Source organism: Tursiops truncatus, chromosome 9 (genome assembly GCF_011762595.2).
Source record: "Tursiops truncatus isolate mTurTru1 chromosome 9, mTurTru1.mat.Y, whole genome shotgun sequence".
NCBI lineage: Eukaryota > Metazoa > Chordata > Mammalia > Artiodactyla > Delphinidae > Tursiops > Tursiops truncatus.
Window position 1 is genome coordinate 49675480 of NC_047042.1, and position 19639 is coordinate 49695118.

Below are 19639 nucleotides of genomic sequence, written 5' to 3' on the forward strand. Positions count from 1 at the left end.
CTATACCAATATTTTATTTTAAATATATTAGATACTCTCACCTATAATGCTTTGTAAGCTTTAAAGGGCTGTACTTAATTAGCTGAGATGAACGCAGTACAAACTTACAAGTTTGTAAATTTATTTTGGGCCTCACTTTTTTGTGTACTTTCCCAAAATACGGTAATCACCTTGTATGTGTACCATTGGGTTTGCTGTCTGCTGTTTATTACCTAGTAGATGTTAGAGTTTTACAATTTGATATTTGATCTTAACCTCTCTAAGCCTCAGTTCCTCCTTTTAAAGTGAGGATAATGCTATGTACTTAGCAGAGTGTTTTTACAATTAAATGAGATAATACATGTAGAATAAAGCAGCTCCTGTTCTATTAGATGTGCTAGGTAATAGGTAAGTTGCCTCTGTTATTAATAGCCATCAGTGTTGAAGAAAAGTTACCTACTTAACATTTTTTAGGTTGCACTGGTTTTTATCTACATAATTTCTTTAAGATAATGGTCTTAAAGGCTAAGGTTTCTTATATACTTCCTTAAAGTTCCTTTCAGTTTTAATCTAGCCAAATGTGGTCAGAAGTTTGTTTATAGGTTGAAAGAATCTAAATTCCACTTTCAAGGAAAATGTGTCCCTCAGTTACAGTGCTAGGCCTACCAGTGATGATCAAGAAGTCCAGATGATCAATAAGTAATTATACTTTATAATCAGAAAGTAGACATTTATATGCTTAATATCTAAAACTGACCAGAGTATTTTCTGAACTCAGAACCCGTTTTTGAGTAAATGTTCATATGCAATTTAAATCTTCCATTTAGTTAAGAAGTGTGTGAAACCTGATGTAACCTGACAGCCCCTTGTGGCCACATAGTCTTAAATATATAAAAAAATACCTCCCAAAGCTTTTTTTTTTTAATGTCTATATATTCATCTTTTTCTAAGACCATAAATTTAGAGATGGCAGAACATGACTGGATTTTTACTTCTCATTTTTAACAACCTTTATTGCATTGTTCCTCTTAAAAAGTAATATGTTAGCAAAATTTTAGAAAGTTAGATTTAGGAAAATGCAGAGAAGCAAAAAAGACAGGGTGAAAATTACCTGTAACCCATAAATAGGTAGCATATATCATAACATTTTCATTATATCCTTCTTTCTAGTCTTTTTGATATATATTTTTATACAATATCAATATGTTTTATATTACATAAACATTTAATATATATTTCCAGTTTTTAAATATATAAATTTATAGTAATTATTACTGTACATATTTTTTGCTAGTTATTTCCTTTGTATGACTGACAAAACTTTATGCCCATGATGTCCTCCTCTTGTAGTTGTAAAGTCAAATGCATGGTGGATAGAGTTGTACCTCTCTAGAGAATGTGTACTGCAAACAGATCATAACTAGAATATGCCTTTAACCTCCTCATTCTTATAAGTTCATTTGTTTCATAAATAAATTAAGTAAGGCCAAAGATTGACCTTAATATCTCTTTTGTAACATATTTTTAAATGTGCTATGGTAGATTGCATTTAAATATATGATATAATAATATCAATAAGAAATCATTAAGAATATTGATTCCAGCTTTTGTACTTACCACATATATGACTGTGTCTGTTAAAGTTACAAAATCTTCCTGAGCCCCAGCTTCCTCATCTGTAAATTGAGAAGAGTATTGCCTGTGCTTCAGGATTGTTTGTAAGGATTAGAAAAATATGTCTTACCTATCGCTCCTATCCCATTTCATTAGGCAAAATTATCTGGCTTTGTTTGGCAATTGAGAAGTAGAAATTCACAGAAGTATTACCAATGGTGAATAAGCATAAAAAGTGTTCAAACTTACCACTAATCAGGGAAATAAACATTCTAACAAGAGTTTATTAATACATTCAGAGAAAGAGGGTATTTCATTTACTACGGTATTCCTAGCATCCAGAACAGCATCTGACACTCAGTAAATATTCTCTGAAGGAATGAATAAATGAACAGATGAATGAACAAAATATCAAACCTTGAGCAAGTCATTTAATCTTGCAGGACCTCAGTTTCTTCATTAATATAAGGAAAAGACCATATTCAAGCTCAACTGGTGGGGGTAGAGAGGAATGCTCTAACTAACTAGCCTTACTGCCATGGGTACTGAATAAGGAAACACATTTTCCCTCATATTTGTCATTGTCCTGACTACAGCATCTTTAAAGTTTTCTGAGCCAGTGATTTTGGTAAGTAGCACAGCAGAATATCATGGGTAAATTAAATTCAGAGATTTGGTCCAGAGGTAGGGCCAAAATAATAGCACTGAATTTTTCTTTGCATATTTAGCCATAATGAAACAAGGAAAAGAAACTGCCAGTAGGGAAAGGGGTGGGGGGGGGAGAGGGTGGAATGGAAGATAATACAGTATGAAGCAAAAAGGAATAACTTGGAATGAGTTAGAGTTCATCATATTTGCTACTTCTTCTTTTTGGAGTATAGTTGATTTACAATGTTGTGTTAGTTTCTGGTGTACAGCAAAGTAATTCTGTTATACATATATGTTCTTTCTCATATTCTTTTCCATTATGGTTTATTACAAGATACTGAATATAGTTCCCTGTGCTATACAGTAGGACCTTGTTGTTTATCCATTCTATATATAATAGTTTGCATCTGCTAGTCCCAAACTCCCAATATATTTGCTACTCGATTGGCATTACTTTTACCGAAGAGCTAATTTTACTTCCCAGCAGTTCTGATTTGTCCACCTAGTTTATTATTTTTGCAGCACATCTGTGGTATACAGTGGGACAGAAGCTGTGATATCGGTTCTTTAGCAGATGAGCAGAGGTTAAGTGGCTGGCCTGCCTGCACTCAGTGATTTGTTAATCAGTTACAGAGCCAGCATTAAGAGCTGGGTCTTCTGTCTCCTGGGTTATATACTCCTTTCCATTGCACATGGCTCAGTGCTTCTGTCTTGTTCTGAAGAAGGCTCTACAGGGGACACAGCCTTGCCCGGTTCTAGAAATAGCATCATTACCTGACAGGTTGGTCTGCCAGGATGACCATTTTCATGTATTTAGGAGGCTAGGGTTTAACCATTTTTTTCCCAAGAGGAAGTAGCCATAACCATGCACCAAAAATAACGCCTTAACTGCTAAATTCTGCTTAGTAGGTGGTTTCCCAGAGATGATCCAATGCAGTGAGTCATCACTCTGAGCTCTTATTAACACACTATTTCTCTTTTTCACTAACCTCTGGTGCTTTTGGTTACGTGTTTTTTAACCTTTAGAGCCTTTCTGAGAGGCTCACAGTCTTCATGCTATGCATATAAACCATCCCCCACATGTCCCTCTTTTCCTTCTGCTTCCACTTTTCAAATCTAAGGTAACCCCTGATTCAAGAGAACAGTCAGGATCATGACCTCAGACAAAAGAGCAACAGTTTCTCCAGTTGGAAGCAGCTCCATCTCACTCCCAGTAATAATAAAAAATGTAAATTAATGTAAGCAAATGTGAGGGACCCATATCAAGAAAACTATAAAACTTGATTGAGAGATATAAAAGACCTACGTAGATGTAGAGAATATTTGAATATTGGAAAGATACTACATTTTCCTGAAAAGATTGAATATTCAGAGGATACAAGATCTTTCCAAACTAATTTATAGGTTTATGCAACTTCAATCAGAATCCCAGTAGGATTTTCTAAAATGCATTTGGAAGAGCTAAATTGGTGAAAATAGCCAAGAATTGTTTGAAAAAAGTTATAAAGGGAACCTCCTACCTCCAAACACTAAAATGCATTATGCAGCTACAATAATAAAAAAATTTGGTTCCAACAGAAGAAATGACAGACATTAATGGAACAGAATAGAGAACCCAAGAAAAAACTCTAATTTAGGAAGTGATATAATTTATCATAAATCACAAATCCTGGAGGACAGAATAGCTTGTTCAACAAATAAGATAAGGTGACTTGGTTGACTCATTGGGGGAAAAAAATGGTAATCTGATTAGATTCTCTCTATTCTTTACCACAGAGCAAGTAACAGATGGCTTAAAGACTTAAATATTAGTAATGAAACAAAAAAAGGATAAAGATACTATAGAAAATATTGATGACCCTAAAATGGAGATAAACTTTCAAGGCATTAAAAAGTCACAAAGGGGCTTCCCTGGTGGCGCAGTGGTTGACAGTCCGCCTGTCGATGCAGGGGACACAGGTTCGTGCCCCGGTCCGGGAAGATCCCACGTGCCGCAGAGCGGCTGGGCCCGTGAGCCATGGCCACCGAGCCTGCGCGTCTGGAGCCTGTGCTCTGCAGTGGGAGAGGCCACAACAGTTGAGAGGCCCGTGTACCGCAAAAAAAAAAAAAAAAAAAAAAGTCACAAAGAAAAATATTATTATATTTTTGTAATATAAAAATATTATATTGACTATATAAAAATTGAAAACTTCTGTTCATCAAAAAATAAAAATACTGCAGACAAAGTTAAAAAGCATATGGTAATCTTGGAGAAATTGTTTGCAATGAATATGACAAAGGCATAACATCCTTAATGAATAAAGAGCTCTTAAAATTAATTGGGAAACCACTAGCACATCCCAGTGTAGCTGTACCACTTTCCTATCACATTATGTACATGACAGAGCTACATGGTTTTTTGTTGTTGCTGTTGTTGTTAATTTTTATTTTATTTTATTTTTTTGGCTGTGTTGGGTCTTCATTGCTGCATGCGGGCTTTCTCTAGTTATGGCTCGCGGGCTCTAGGCAGGCAGGCTTCAGTAGTTGTGGCTCGCGGGCTTAGTTGCTCTGCAGCATGTGGGATCTTCCCGGACCAGGGATCAAACCCCTGTCCCCTGCATTGGCAGGCGGATTCTTATACGCTGCGCCACCAGGGAAGCCCACTACATGGGTTTTATAAACAGAATACAGTTCAGATGACACAAGTGAAAGAAATAAAGATCTTATTTTCCTTTCACATACTCTTTGTTCAAAGGCAGTTTAAAGAAACTACACATTATGCTATAAATACTTCAGGACAGTTTGTCCACATTGACACTTCCATTTCCTAAAATGAAACCCTCACTGGCCCACAGGGAGAAAAAAAAGGCTGGCTTTGTTAACCAGCTTTATTTCAACAAGCACATCCATATGGTAAGAACTTCCTCTGATGAGTCATCCACAGTTGTCAAACACCAACTTTCCTTTGTTTGACCCATGTAGAAATAAGATCTGTGGAAGCATAACGCAAGAGCATGAATCATTTAATTGTGTTTTATTCCTATCTGAATTTGCAACTGTCACAAACCCGCTATGTCCACCATGAAAAATTGCATTCTTCAAATATCACTGAAAAAAAATCCTATTCAAATGGGTCTGTTCTGTCTAGATAGTCTGTGAAATTTCTAAGGAATGTTGTGGGCTTTGCTTCCTGTGCTGAATTGTTGAGTTATCACACATTACTGGATTCTACCCAAAATGTTCTGGATAGGAATATTATATTCATACAGGATACCAGTTGTCTTTCCCATTTAGAAAGGAATAAAGGGAAAGGTTTTCCTGCTCCTTGTTGTAAGATATAAACTCTAAAAGGGTAGGTAGAAATGTGTGTACAAATAACATTTTATTAATATGTCCTTGATTTTTTTCTTCATAGAGGCTTGAGTCATATTCAGTCCCAGCTTTGTTATGACTGCTAACCACTGTCTTGTCTTTTTGTTCTTATTCAAACCAAGGACTATACAGCCAGGATTCCGATCCTGGTCTGGAGTATGGTGCCATCTTTGTTTGAAAGAGAAGAGACCTTTAGAGATCCCATCTAATCCATTTGCATCTAAAAAGAGAAAAGAAATGATGCTGTTATTTCTTCTTTTTACTTTTCTCTATTTTCCAGACTTTCTACAATGCATATATATTTCATAATCAGAAAAATCATTTTTTTAAAAGTAGCCACCCATCATTAAAAATATAAATGCAATAAGTAAGCCTTTTAAAAAATTAAGCTGGCTCTTAGGTCAGTAAAAATTTATCCTGAGAAAAGAAACGCTAACTTTTGTTGACTGATCCCATTAATCTCTCAGTACTAGAGACATGTAGACAACCTCACTGACATTCAGTGACCAGTGCCCATGTTTGTACGCTAACCAGATTTTTTTTTTTTTTTTTAAGGAAAAAATGAGAAAATCAGTTTTCCACTGTTTGGAGTATTTTTAACCGATGATTGAATCCAATTTGAGGATATTTTTGGGTCATTTGTAATACTGTATGAGTGATACTTTTGGTTCCCTCTTGAGCAAAGCTGCTTTTTTGTTTTAAATAAGCCACTTCAACCAACAGACATGTCTGTTGCAGAAAATTCCTAGTGATTATGTTCCCCCAAAATCAACATTAAAACTTTTAGCCTTGGATTATGCATCATTTTGCTGACAGCTGACTGATGTCAATATTAGAGTGTTTGCAAGAGAGAGCATATGCATATGAGCATAGAGGTGATCATAATTATATACTCAGAGACACACCCACATTAGAACCCATAAAACTCTCTTTGGCAAAATTGCTGTGTCAAAGACAAGACCAGTGGATTCAAAGATTAAAAGTAAGAGTGTTTGTTTGTTTTGTTTATTTATTTATGGCTGAGTTGGGTCTTCGTTGCTGCGCGCGGGCTTTCTCTAGTTGCGGTGCGCAGGCTTCTCATTCTGGTGGCTTCTTTTGTTGCGGAGCATGGCTCTAGGCATGCGGGCTCAGTAGTTGTGGCTTGCAGGCTCTAGAGCGCAGGCTCAGTAGTTGTGGCGCACAGGCTTAGTTGCTCCACAGCATGTGGGATCTTTCCGGACCAGGGATCGAACCCGTGTCCCCTGCATTGACAGGTGGATTCTTAACCACCAGGGAAGTCCCAGTAAGAGTGATTTTGAAAGCCACATATTGGTTACCGTAGTTTAAGTAATATTTGTTATTGGAGTATGTCACTATTAGACGAGCTTACTTTAACATTTTCTAACTTTTACTCCTTGTGTATTGCTTTGATGTCAGCCTATCAGAAAGAGAAAACTTGGCTCACCTGTGTCACCTTGGTTCACGTGGCTAGTCTGTTTTACATGGTATGTGTTGCTGATTAATCACAGTACTCTCTTCTACTGCACCTATATAGCACTTCAGAATCATCCTCAACCTAGCTCACAGCCTGTTGCTACCAGTCAGACTGGACAAGACGAATTCTCTTTGTCATCCTAGATGTGTAGTAGCGTCACCACAGTCTCTATTGGTGGTCTCCTCTTTAGACCATGTACTTCCCTCAGACTGTTACATTAACCGTGTGGATTAAGCCACAGGCAATGCTCTTTGCCTAGGCAAAGTGTATATGGTTTTACACGGTCTTTTGCTAACACAGAGAAATAGCAAGTTGAATTATGGTTTGTGGAGGGAGCTACAAATGGTCTAGTCCCTTATTGCATAGAAACAGTGAGTTATTAGGAAAGACAAGAATGAAATCTATCTGGACCACCTTCATTCTTATTGTTTTGAGAGATGCTCATCTAATATTTTAAAGCCATCCTCTGAAATAACAAAAACACTTTTCTAAAGATTACTCTTTTTTTTTTTTCCAATTTCCTTTACTATAACTTCTTGTACTGGGTCTCCTGGGTAGGGTGACCAACCATCCTAGTTTGCTTAGGACAAAGAGGTTTTTCTGGATACAGGATTTTTAGTGCTAAAACTGGGACCATCCTGGGCATACTGGGCCATTTGGTCAACCTTTTCATGGGTGCCCTACCCAAATAACCAGTATTGAGGAACATGGGTGCTAAGGTTTGCACTCATAGACCAGCAGCCCAGATATAGGTTTTCTTTCTCTCCCAGGAAGGCACAGTATAAAGAAAGGCTAGGAATTGTGGGACAGGGTGGTTTTATTATGTGATATGGTGAGGTTCTAGTTTGCTTAAGTGATGGCTCTAGTTCACATTTCTGCAGAGTGAAGGTACTTGATAAGCCCTGGGCCCAGTAAGTAATTAAAGCCTGACTAATCAGTCTCTGGCACTGATTTTGTTAGGTGTTCCTGGTAATCTCTGATAATCTATTCTGTGTCTCTACACGCCACCATCACCCTTGCCCCAAATGATCTTACAGCATGTCGTCATTAAAGGTTTTCAATACCAAGCCCAACTTAAAATATAGTGCGTATTATTACAGCTTGAATTTCCATATGGGAGGAGGAGAGTCGTCCAAGCTCTGTGGTTATGTGAAGAGACAGAAGACACCGTTCCCCAGGGCATTGAACCAGAGATGTCTGACTATTAAAGAAGCTTATTGCCCATAGTGAGAGAGGTGATTCCATGGAAGTCCCTAGACCCTGGACTTGTCTCAGTTTCCTAGTAATTAGTAATACTAATCCAAATGCTTTTCCCTTGCAACATATCACTTCTTAGGTTTGACTCAGATTTCTTTTTCTGGTTCTCAAACTTTGTTTCAAATGCAAAGTTATTTAGTACTTGCTAGTTGTCTGACTTTAGGGTTAGAGTGGGAATGAAAATGCAATATTATAGTTAGGAACCCAGGCTTTAGAAAGTGCCCACTACATGATCGTTTCTTTCCTGCCTTAAGAACTCCCCTGAGCAGTGTGATTAGAGAGCAAGAGATAAGGTAGGCATTGGAAGAGTAATAAACATGTAATTTGGCAAGAAAAATTATCAGAAAGTTTATTAAATGAATACCTGAATCCCAGGCACAGGATGAGACACATCCTGCTTGTTGCTCCTATTGGATCAGAACATGCCTGCCCAGCTTTCTAATTTTAAAGGCATGAAAGGTATTGTATTTAGTAACATGAAGAAGGAAGTATTGTAGACTGAATGTTTGTGTGTGTGTCCCCCCCCACCCCACCAGAATTCAGACGTTGAAGCCCTAAGCCCCAATTTGATGGTGTTTGGAGATGGGGCCTTTAGGATTTAATTAGAGTTAGATGAGGTCATGAGTGTGAAGCCATGATGAGATTAGTGCCCTTCTAAGAAGAGACACCAGAGAACTCGCTCCTTCTCTACCATGTGAGTACACAACAAAGAAGGTGGCCATCTGCAAGCCAGGAAGAGTCCTCGTCAGAAATCAGTCATGTTGGCACTTTCATTTAGGACTTCTTAGTCTCCAGAGCTGTGAAATAAATTTCTGTCATTTAAGCCACCCAGGCTATGGTATTGTTATAGCAGCCCAAGTGAACTAAGACAGGAAGAAATAGCACTGGGAGAAGAGAAAGGCAATTCTTTAATTAAATAAGTATATACAAGAAATAATGATTTCTGGCAAATGGTAGATACTCAACATTTGTTAAAGTGATCAGAAATGATTTTTTTAATCTTAATGACCACTGAGGCTTCTTGAGTCATATATGAAATTGACTAAATCAGTAAATATATTAATTTGTAAGTTTTGTAATGTTTCAGAAATCTCAGGTGGTTTGGTGAGCTCTAGTTTAATTTTAATTGGCAATTTTGAATTGAAACCCATTGGGGTTTTCCTCTCTTTCTCTTTCTCTCTCTTAAGGAAGTTACTCATAGTCCAGTAAATATGAGTCTTCTGTGGAGAAATAAATTATTCACAGTTGGTAACAAGTAAAAATTAATTCAGCTATTTACTTTTAAGGAAATTACCAGACTCAGAGTCCCCTGCTATGGACAGATATGGCAGCACTCTCTAACTTGTGTTCATCTGGTCTTTGCTGTAAGTAGCACCTTCCTTCCCTGGTAGAGGTTTTTTTCTGTCTGTCTATGTCTCAGTGACAGAACTTCATCTCAGATTCTTTTTGCCCCAGTCCTTCCCTTTTATTACTTGGACTTGTAATCTTTTCCCTCCTGTGCTCTTTCCCACCAGCCCTTCTTCCTTTCTGGACTGCTCTCCTTCAAGCTCCTCTTTCCCCTCCACACCCTCTTTAATCCCTCACTCTGTTTTGCCTTGCTACACTTTCTCTCAACACTTTTCTTTCTTTGTCTTCCAAGGAGCCCTTCCCTGTCCTGCATACTTGGGTAAAGTAAGCCCCTGAGGGCAAAGTTCCTATCCTGCATGCCTCTTGCTGCTTCTCTGCTGGTTTAGACAAGACTTTAGATTTAGGGGACTAATTGTCAGACCACCTGGTTTTTAAATACCCATTATTTGCACATATTGTCTAGTGCCACAGAGCAGGTAAAGCACAAATGGATACAACAATGTAAATCAAATCCAGTTTCAGCTCTGGCGGTGTATACATCTATTCATATATATGTATCTGTGCAAACACACATGCTCACACTTGAATTACCCAGAGGTGAACCAAAGAAGCAAATTTTGAGACATGAGAGACTGAAGCTTGTGGGAACAAGAGAGAGGAAAGCCTTCTCAATAGAAGGAACAGTAACCATTGAGTATGTATTTAATGAGTGCCAATTATGGACAGAAAATTATGTGCTCTAGATATAGAAGCAAGTAAAGGTTGACCCTGTCCTCAGGGAGCTTCCAATTTTGGCTGTAGAGACCAGCAAGTAAGTGAGGAATAGAAGTGGGTTGGCACAGGAGTGAGGAATGAAGAAGTGGGGTGAACAGATCACGTACATGCAGTATATGGCAAGTAGCCGTGTTGGGGCCTTTTCCTTCTGATTTTAAAACTAACTGATGCTCATAAAATGGTGAGTACAGAATAATAGAAAAATGCAGGAAAAAAAAAAAACCAAATCACCCATAATGTCACCATCAGAGGAAAGCATAAGATGGTTTTTTAGACTGTCTTTTTTTATCCATACACATTTTGGGGGGTTATTATTTAATCCTAATCTGATAAATCAGGTGTTTGGGGAGATTCAGATCATATTAGTAGATTATTCAGAACTTCCAGAGCACATCTCTCCAAATGGGTTCTTGATTGAGTATATGGTAGAATAAATGTTTGTCACTGTACTGCAATACGATGTACTTAAGCCTTTCATATATTTAGGCATAAAGCAGTTTTCTTAGCAGATTTTTACTGTCCTGAATCTGTAATGTTTGCTTGGAAATATAATTTCTAAACTACTTTTTTTAAAACAGCTTTATTGACATATAATTCATATACCATACAATTCACCAATATAAATTTCACACTTCAGTGGTTTTTAGAGTAGTCTATCCAGAGAGTTGTGCAACCATCACCACAGTCAATGTTAGAATATTTTCATCACCCTAAAAAGAAACCCCATGCCCATTAGCAGTCACTCCTCATTTCCCCACAAGGCCCCCGTCCTAGGCAACCATTCGTCTACTTTCTGACTCCATAGATTTGCCTCTTCTGTATATTGGAATATATGGATTCCAGTAAATGGAATCATACAACGTGGTCTTTTGTGACTGGCTTCTTCTACTTAGCATAATGTTTTCAAGGGTCATCCATGTTGCAGCAGTGCTTCATTCCTTTTTATGACTGAATGATACTCCATGGTATGGCTATACCACGTTCTGTTTATCCCTTTATCAGCTGATGGACATTAGGGTTCATTCTACTTTTTGGTTATTATGAATATGAATATGCTATGTGCATTCATGTACAAGTTTTTGTAAGGACATATGCTCTCAATACTCTTGGGTGTATGTCTAGGTTTACTTAACTACCTTTTTTTGCATATTTTTTTATTTTATATGTTATTTTTATTTTAAAGGAACACATCCAAAACTAAATTAATTATTTTCCAATTTCCTCCTCCCTGTCCCCCACCACCGTCTCCCCGCCTTTCTCATTCAGCCTGGCTTTACTAGTAATGCAAACTTCAAATCATGCTTCTCCTTCCAAGTCCCGTTCAGTCTTTCACCAAGTTCTGATCCCCTTCTGTTAAACATCTTTGCATCCCGGCCCATTTCCTTGTCCACCTAGTGCAGGTCCTTGTCATGTCATTCATGGCCTGGCCTTCCCATTGGCATCCCCAGCGCCATCTCCATCCCGGCCAACTGACCCAGTGAACCTCTGTCATATTAATCTTTCTAAAACACTGCTTCTATTTGCTGCTCATTGGAGTCACACAGACCAGCTTAGCCTCTTACTGGTCTGTGTTTCCTGGAATCAGTTACTTTACTTCTCATTGATAAAAGGAGGTTAATCAGACCACCTCCCAACATTCTAGTAAAGATTAAATGATTGGCCTGGGCTTTCAGCTCCCACCAGTAAAATTAGAGAAACTTCTCTACTTCATGACCCTGCATTTGTATATCTTGTCTCCTGTGGAAGCAAGGATCATTATGGTAATATGTAGTATAGGTATGTATATTTATTTATAAAGTTATAAATTTGTATTTTAATATAAATTTATAATGAACTTATACTATTATATAAATATATAATTGTTTTATTATAATATAAATTTATAAAATATATATTATAATTTAAATGTATGTTTATTATATATTTTTAAAATTTAGTTATTTTATTTATTTACTTTGGGCTGTATTGGGTCTTCATTGCTGTGCGCAGGCTTTTCTCTCGTTGCAGCGAGCGGGGGCTACTCTTCGTTGCAGTGCGCAGGCTTCTCATTGTGGTGGCTTCTCTTGTTGCAGAGCGTGGGCTCTAGGTGCACAGGCTTCAGTAGTTGTGGCACGTGGGCTCAGTAGTTGTGACTCGCAGGCTCTAGAGCACAGGCTCAGTAGTTGGGGTGCACAGGCTTAGCTGCTCCGCGGCATGTGGGATCTTCCCGGACCAGGGATCGAACATGTGTCCCCTGCATTGGCAGGTGGATTCTTAACCGCTGCGCCACCAGGGAAGCCCTGTTTATTATATATTAAGACCATACATTATACAATCTAATTTATATTTAATATTTATTTGGACGGGGGCGGGGGGGAGGGATAATCTCCTAGCACCTAATGCAGCCCTTTGTGCTTAGTAGGTGATCACTCGATTAGTGTTTACAAAGTAAATCAATTAATTGATTTTCTGCTTAATCTGGTTATTTGAATAGGTGGTAATTGTAAGGTGATAAATTGACATTTTTAACTTAACAGATAAAAACTTTGGAACTGAACATGGGTTACAAGTATTAAAAAGCAAACATTCCCCTGGGTAATATTTTTCGAAAGGTCATTTTATGAACATGGAAAATTCCTCTGCTAATCAAGAAAGACAGCAGCTAAAGCATAGCTGCAGTTCAAATGCAGGTTACAGAGGTGTTCTATAGGGTGATCCATGACTTCCTCATCTTTTTAGTACAATGAAAGTACTGTAACTAAACAAAATCTTTCATCTTCCGTTATGCATGAATCATTACCTTTCTATAACAGGTATATCAGCATACACGTCTCATCTGCTAGAAAACATACCCTACTTTTAATTGTTGTTTTGCACTGTCCATTGAGATTATGAATAGTATTTATATGTTCTTTTAGTTGTTTGCTTTAAAAGGCATGAGTCCGAAACTTGGTCCCCTTTGTAATTTGACCCAAGCAAATTCACTTCACTGATAAGACAATGGTGAGTGAGTTTTTTTGCTAAACCTACATTTAGAATTGCCAATTGAAAATGAATTAATGTTTATTGGAAATTTTGACATTCATTCTTTCTTTTCTTGATGGTAAAGGTATAAGGATTCTAACAGGTGTAGAGAATATATATAGTGACGCCAGAGGAAGGACTATTAGGTTTAAGTTTGACTCGAGCACCCACCACACAGTGACAGATGTCCTCTTCCTTTCTTGTTCACCATGTAAAATATTTTACCTTATCATCTGTGTGTAATAGCGGCCAGGAACCAGAAATATCTACCATGTATACGTGTGAGAAAGTGTGTATATTTAGCTGCTGCATATTATAGGTCTACTATAAACTGGACATTTTACAGAGGCTAAATGACTTTCTAAGGTCGTACAAGGAGAAGTGGCTGAGTAGGGGTTCGGTCACATCCAGGACAGTCTATCACCAGAATCTATGCCCTCTCCCCAGTCGGCAAGTATCCTGAAAAATCAACATGTTACGGGGCCGGGGGGGGGGGGGGCGGAATGTTAAGGTTTAACCTCTCACAGATTTAATAAAGCCTTGGGGAAATCCTTGGTTAAAACCCCAAGGTCTACACTTGTTTTGGCACAGCAGTGCCTAAGGTGAGGTGAGAAGAGAAATGACTCTGCTGTGGTTTGAAATGAATGCAATTTGCCATTGTATTTTGCAGGAATCTCCCTTTGGTTAGGAAAAAAGAAAAAAAAACATGTATAAATGAAAATGTATGTGTTTCATAGAGTTTATTTTATCAGCATTAACTATTATCAAGTATAATGGTGAAGAAAGATATTTGAGGAAAATACTTGGAAATAACCTAAAATCCTCTTTCGTAAAAACATAGCAATGTTCACTTTCAGATATTGTCCCCCAAATATTGCTTACCTTGTCAAATAAGTTGCCTTCTAAGGGGAGCATGGCAAAGTCCTTCCAGTAGGCTCCTCTGGAGTTTATGTGGGAATTCATAATAGAAAGAGGCTCAGGGGCATGAGAGGCAGAAGGAGGGTTTCTGCAATAGAATGTAAAAGTCCCAGAGAGTGTGGAGAAAATCTTCTGAAGAATAACAACAATCATAAGCAAGGGGAAGAGAAAAGAAATGTAGGTATAAAATGGGAAATGGATTCATGATACTTAGATTCAACAAAGGTCTTTAGCAATAATGTTTGTGCGCTGTTACCCAGCCACTTGGTTAAACTACTGAAAAGTATCTAAATGAAGTGATTAATTGTAGTTTTTGATGTAGTAAAATGCATAAGAGTTACTGACCTTCAGTAATGTTCTGTATAATAAAAGGATTTTTTAACGTGTTAATTCAGTAAAGCAATTGCAGTCTTCATTTTGGGATGTTTTTGGTAGGAGTGATCTTTCCATTTTATTATTTAACCCCCCCAACCCAAAAATGTGTATATAAGAATTTTTTTAGAAATATAAAAACAGCCCTCAGATTTACTGTCTTCAATAGAATATCTCTGTTGTTAACTGTATTTTTAAATAATTAGTTTAAAAGAATTCCTGAGTATGTCACCTGGGAGGCTTATGTCTAAAAACAGACAAGATAGGATAGCTTTGTGGATCTTCTCCCTGCAGTGACTTTTTCTAAAAATGCATGACGTTTTATCTTTGATGAGGCTCTGTCTCATGATATATACCAGAGCATTCCTCTTCCATCTTCCATCTCCATGCGGGGCCTCTGTACCTAACATCCTAGGATTACCAGGAGAGGTAGATTCTTAGGCAGTGGGAAGAAACAGAGTTTAAAGTTATTGTGAACCTCCTCAGGTTGTCTCTGTCTGGCCATCTCTATCTCAATCTCAGTCTTTCAGTCTTTCTGTGTCTTTTATTCTCCGCCATTTTGCTCCTTCAACCCTCTACTTCCTTCCAGCTCAGCTTTATGTCTTGGTAATAAAGAACCAGCCAAGTCGGACTCATACACGTGTGTGTTTTAGCCAAATCATCCCTCAATTATACGGTTATTCCAGGCAGTAGAATTAAACTCTCCCTCATCACTAAACCAAAGAATATAATCAAAGATTATGTTCATATTTGTCCACCTAAAATATGCCATAAATTATATGAATTGAAGCCTCTTTGGCTCAGCTAATATGAGGGAGGAAGAATATTCAAAATAACCTCAATGAAAATCCCGGTCCTGTGTGCTTCTTCAGTTCATGGTGCACACATACCTGATACAGCCAAGACTTCTTACCAAAGAGCCTTATTTAAAGATAGAGTAAGGTCCTTAGGGTGATCTTATTCTTACGTCTCCACGCTCCACCATAGTACACCCAGGAGTTCATCACGGTGAAAGGTTTCATCTCTCCTCTAAATCCATTGTACCTCTCCATGCTCCTTACGTTCATAGCACCCACTAGCATAAAACCAGCTCATACAAACTATTCCAACTTTTCAGCTGAAAACTGAATAGATGGTTCTAAGAGTTTGATCAGATTCATGACCAACCTCTTGGTCAGCTGAGAGTACCAGATCCAATTAGGCCTATTGTCCCCTTCATGTGACCCATTTCTCTTGTCTTGTGACTATGTCTTTGCATCCAAAGATCCATTTTATAGGAGCTAATTGCATGCAGTCAGGGTTCAGTAGCTCTTATAACTCAAGCCAACCCACATTTGCTGCAAAGACAAGTTAATAGACCCCAGAGTCACATACCAAGTCTTCCTAAGGTGGCAAAAGGCAATCTGAGCTCTACACCGAATTGCAGGCTCTGAGTTTCTAGTATCCCCTAGCAGGTTTTACTGAGTGTTCACAGAAGAGTGGTTATGATTCAGACCTTCTGCTTGCTGCCCTCATTAAAGGAAGCCAAACTGATGGGCCAGTCCTAACTCGGGGATGGCAGGCACATTTCATTTTGTGGGCCAAGTCCAACCAATAGAGATACGACTTCAGGCTCTTGCAGTATGGTAGACCACGTGACTTGAAAGTCCTCTGCTAAAACATGTAGCAAATGTAAGATAAAATAGAGCACACTTAAATGCATAGCAGAACTAGCAAAAAAGTTAGAATATTGCCAAGGGACAAAAACAAGAAAAGAGCTCAAAACCAAAACAGTAGGGACATGAGCCACTGCTGCAGCTGAGCTTCAGGCTGGGGTCTCAGTGCCCACCCCAGGAAAGAGATGTTCTTACGCCTTTGCCTGGAGACATCCATTCACGTTAGTCTGCTTTGTTTGTTTCCCGATAGCCATGCCAACATATTTATTTTAAACTGCTCCATAATCCTCACAAGTAATTTCACTCATGCTTCTGTGGATACCAGTCTTCTTCATGAAGGGTGAGGGGCTTGGCATGTTTACATAGCGACTTAACCAGCTCAGCAGATTAAACTGATGCTCTCTGTTCCCTCTGTGCTTACTGACCTGGCACACTCACCACTCCAGCCATTTGAGATACTTGCTTAGCAAGAAAGGGTCATTTGTGTTTGTTCCCAAACCTCATAATGCCGGCTATATTTAGTTTTATAATTTCATACTTTATTTTATTTTTAATTTTTTTAAATTTATTTTTGGCTGCGTTCGGTCTTCATTGCTGTGCGCAGGCTTTCTCTAGTTGTGGCGAGCGGGAGCTACTCTTCGTTGCGGTGCGCGGGCTTCTCATCGTGGTGGCTTCTCTTGTTGCGGAGCACAGGCTCTAGGTGCACGGGCTTCAGTAGTTGTGGCACGTGGGCTCAGTAGTTGCGGGCTGTAGAGCGCAGGCTCAGTAGTTGTGGTGCATGGGCTTAGTCGCTCTGCGGCATGTGGGATCTTCCCAGACCAGGGATTGAACCCACGTCCCCTGCACTGGTAGGCGGATTCTTAACCACCGCACCGCCAGGGAAGTCCCAATAATTTCATACTTTAATATTAAGAAAAATAGATGAGTGTGAAGAGAAAGAGAACTGTTGATTCTTTGCAACCCGAGTTCTATGCTTTGGAAGGAATTTTAAAATGGTGCATCAATTAAGATGTGTGAGCTAAACAGCTATAAAAGATTGGGCTGTAGGAAGATTTAAAGATCTGGAAGGGCCTTCATGAGTTAGTTTGTGGAGAGACTAGAGAGTCTCAATCTGGTGAGCTGCTTTGTTCCTTGTTAAAGTAGAGCAAGACTTTAAAGACATTTAGACACTTGCAAAGCCATCTGAGTAAGAATCCCATAGGCACCCGCTTATGAGACACAGGTTCTCTACACAGCGCTCTTCACAGGGTCCCTGTGCTATTTCACCCCAGAGGCTCAGCTAAAGTGACTGTCTGTGATTGCAGAGAACATTAGTAACCAAAATAAAAGTATTACGACATAATAATGAAGCATACAGGCTTTGGGGCAAGGCAGACCTGGCTTGAATTTTAAGTCTGCAATTTGTTATGTGTCCTTAGGTAAGTCAGGAAGCTTCTCCAATCCTCAGTTTCCTCATCAGAAAATAGGGATGATAATAATACTACCTTGCTCCTGGAGTTTTTGTGAGAATTAAATGATACAATGTTTGGGGAGCATGTGGCACTATGTCGGGTACAACACCAGTGCCCTATGAATAGTAGCTGTTAAGATTCCATTGTTTAACTTTTCTAAAACTTTCACTTCTCACCTTGCTATCTTTCAGGACCTGTCTAGATGTCTTTTAGAATCCAAATCCATAATTCTTTATTAATTTGGCTGTGTTAGTGATGTCTGTATCCGTTTTCTAGGGTTTGCCATAACAAAATACCAAAGACTAAGTGGCTTAAACAACAGAAATTTGTTTTCTCACAGTTCTGGAGGCTGGAAGCCCAAGATCAAGGTGTCAGCTGGTTTGGTTTCTTCTGAGTTCTCTCTCCTTGGCTCACCTCCCTGCTGTGTCCTCACATGATCATTTCTCTGTGTGCACGCATGCCTCTGGTTTGGATTGGATTAGGGCCCACCCTAATGGCCTCATTTGGACTTACCCATCACTTTAAAGGCCCTCATTCTGAGGCACTGGGGTTGGACTTCAATGTGAATTGGGGGCACGGGGTGGGGGGACACAATCCAACCATAACATTTACACAAGTAAATTATTTTCCACTTCATTTGAAAATAACCACCTTCAAGAATCATGGCCTGAATAGAAAGTGTATGGTTCAGTGTCTCCTAGCCACTGAAATGCCATGACTTTGTAGGAGTCTCCATATATAGCGTATATAGCAAGTTCGTTTATTGTGTGTAAAAAATATTTAAGAGGTCTGGTTTAAGGCTTTATAAATTGATATATAATATTTCTAAAACATGATCTCTGATAATAGGCTGCACATATTTTTTAAAACACATTATTGTTGAAAAATACTTTTTTTTTTTTTTTGCGGTACGTGGGCCTCTAACTGCTGTGGCCTCTCCGGTTGTGGAGCACAGGCTCCGGACGCACAGGCTCAGCGGCCATGGCTCACGGGCTTAGCCGCTCCGCGGCATGTGGGATCTTCCCGGACCGGGGCACGAACCCGTGTCCCCTGCAACGGCAGGCGGACTCTCAACCACTGCACCACCAGGGAAGCCCGAAAAATTCTTTTTTATGTCATTTGTTGAGCAAGGAGTTAGGGAACATTTACATGTGTACCATGGGTATATATATAATCAAATAAGATGTGTATTACACAGGTAAAGCGCTAAGCCAAAGGTTAGGGGCAAACCTAGAACACTCCCTGCTCTCTACTTAAGAAAATGCCAGAAATGTCACCAAGTGAGTTCATTTAATTGTCAGTTAAATGCTCAGTATAGATAATGAGTCTTGTGTGTTCACAATTGCCTCTGAAGCCCAGAGTTAGGATTTTGAACTTGTGATGTTTAGCTACCATAATATTGGGAGAAAGGGGAGTGGTATAATCAGAAAAACAGACCCATAGGTAGCTCACTGCAGCATTCAGGACAAGTGGAAGGAGAGAGAACTGTGAGGAAGTACTGCGATAGCAGAGTGATATTAAGAAAGGGTGCTCTGTCAGAAAACAAACTTATGGTTACCAAAGGGGAAAGAGAGGGGAGGGGTAAATGAGGAGTATGAGATTAACAGATACAAACTACAATACATAAAATAGATAAGCAACAAGACCTACTGTGTAGCACAGGGAACTATATTCAATATCTTCTAATAACCTATAATGGAAAAGAATCTAAATATATGTGTATATATGTGTATATATTTGTATATATATAGTTGAATCACTTTGCTGTATACTTGAAACTAATACAATATTGTAAG

General features: G+C 38.7%; 1 protein-coding gene across 4 annotated transcripts in view; it reads left to right on the forward strand.

The window, feature by feature from the left end:
* CDK6 (cyclin dependent kinase 6) overlaps window positions 1-19639 on the forward strand; it is a 229061-nt gene that overhangs the window by 188500 nt on the left and 20922 nt on the right. The window lies entirely within an intron of this gene.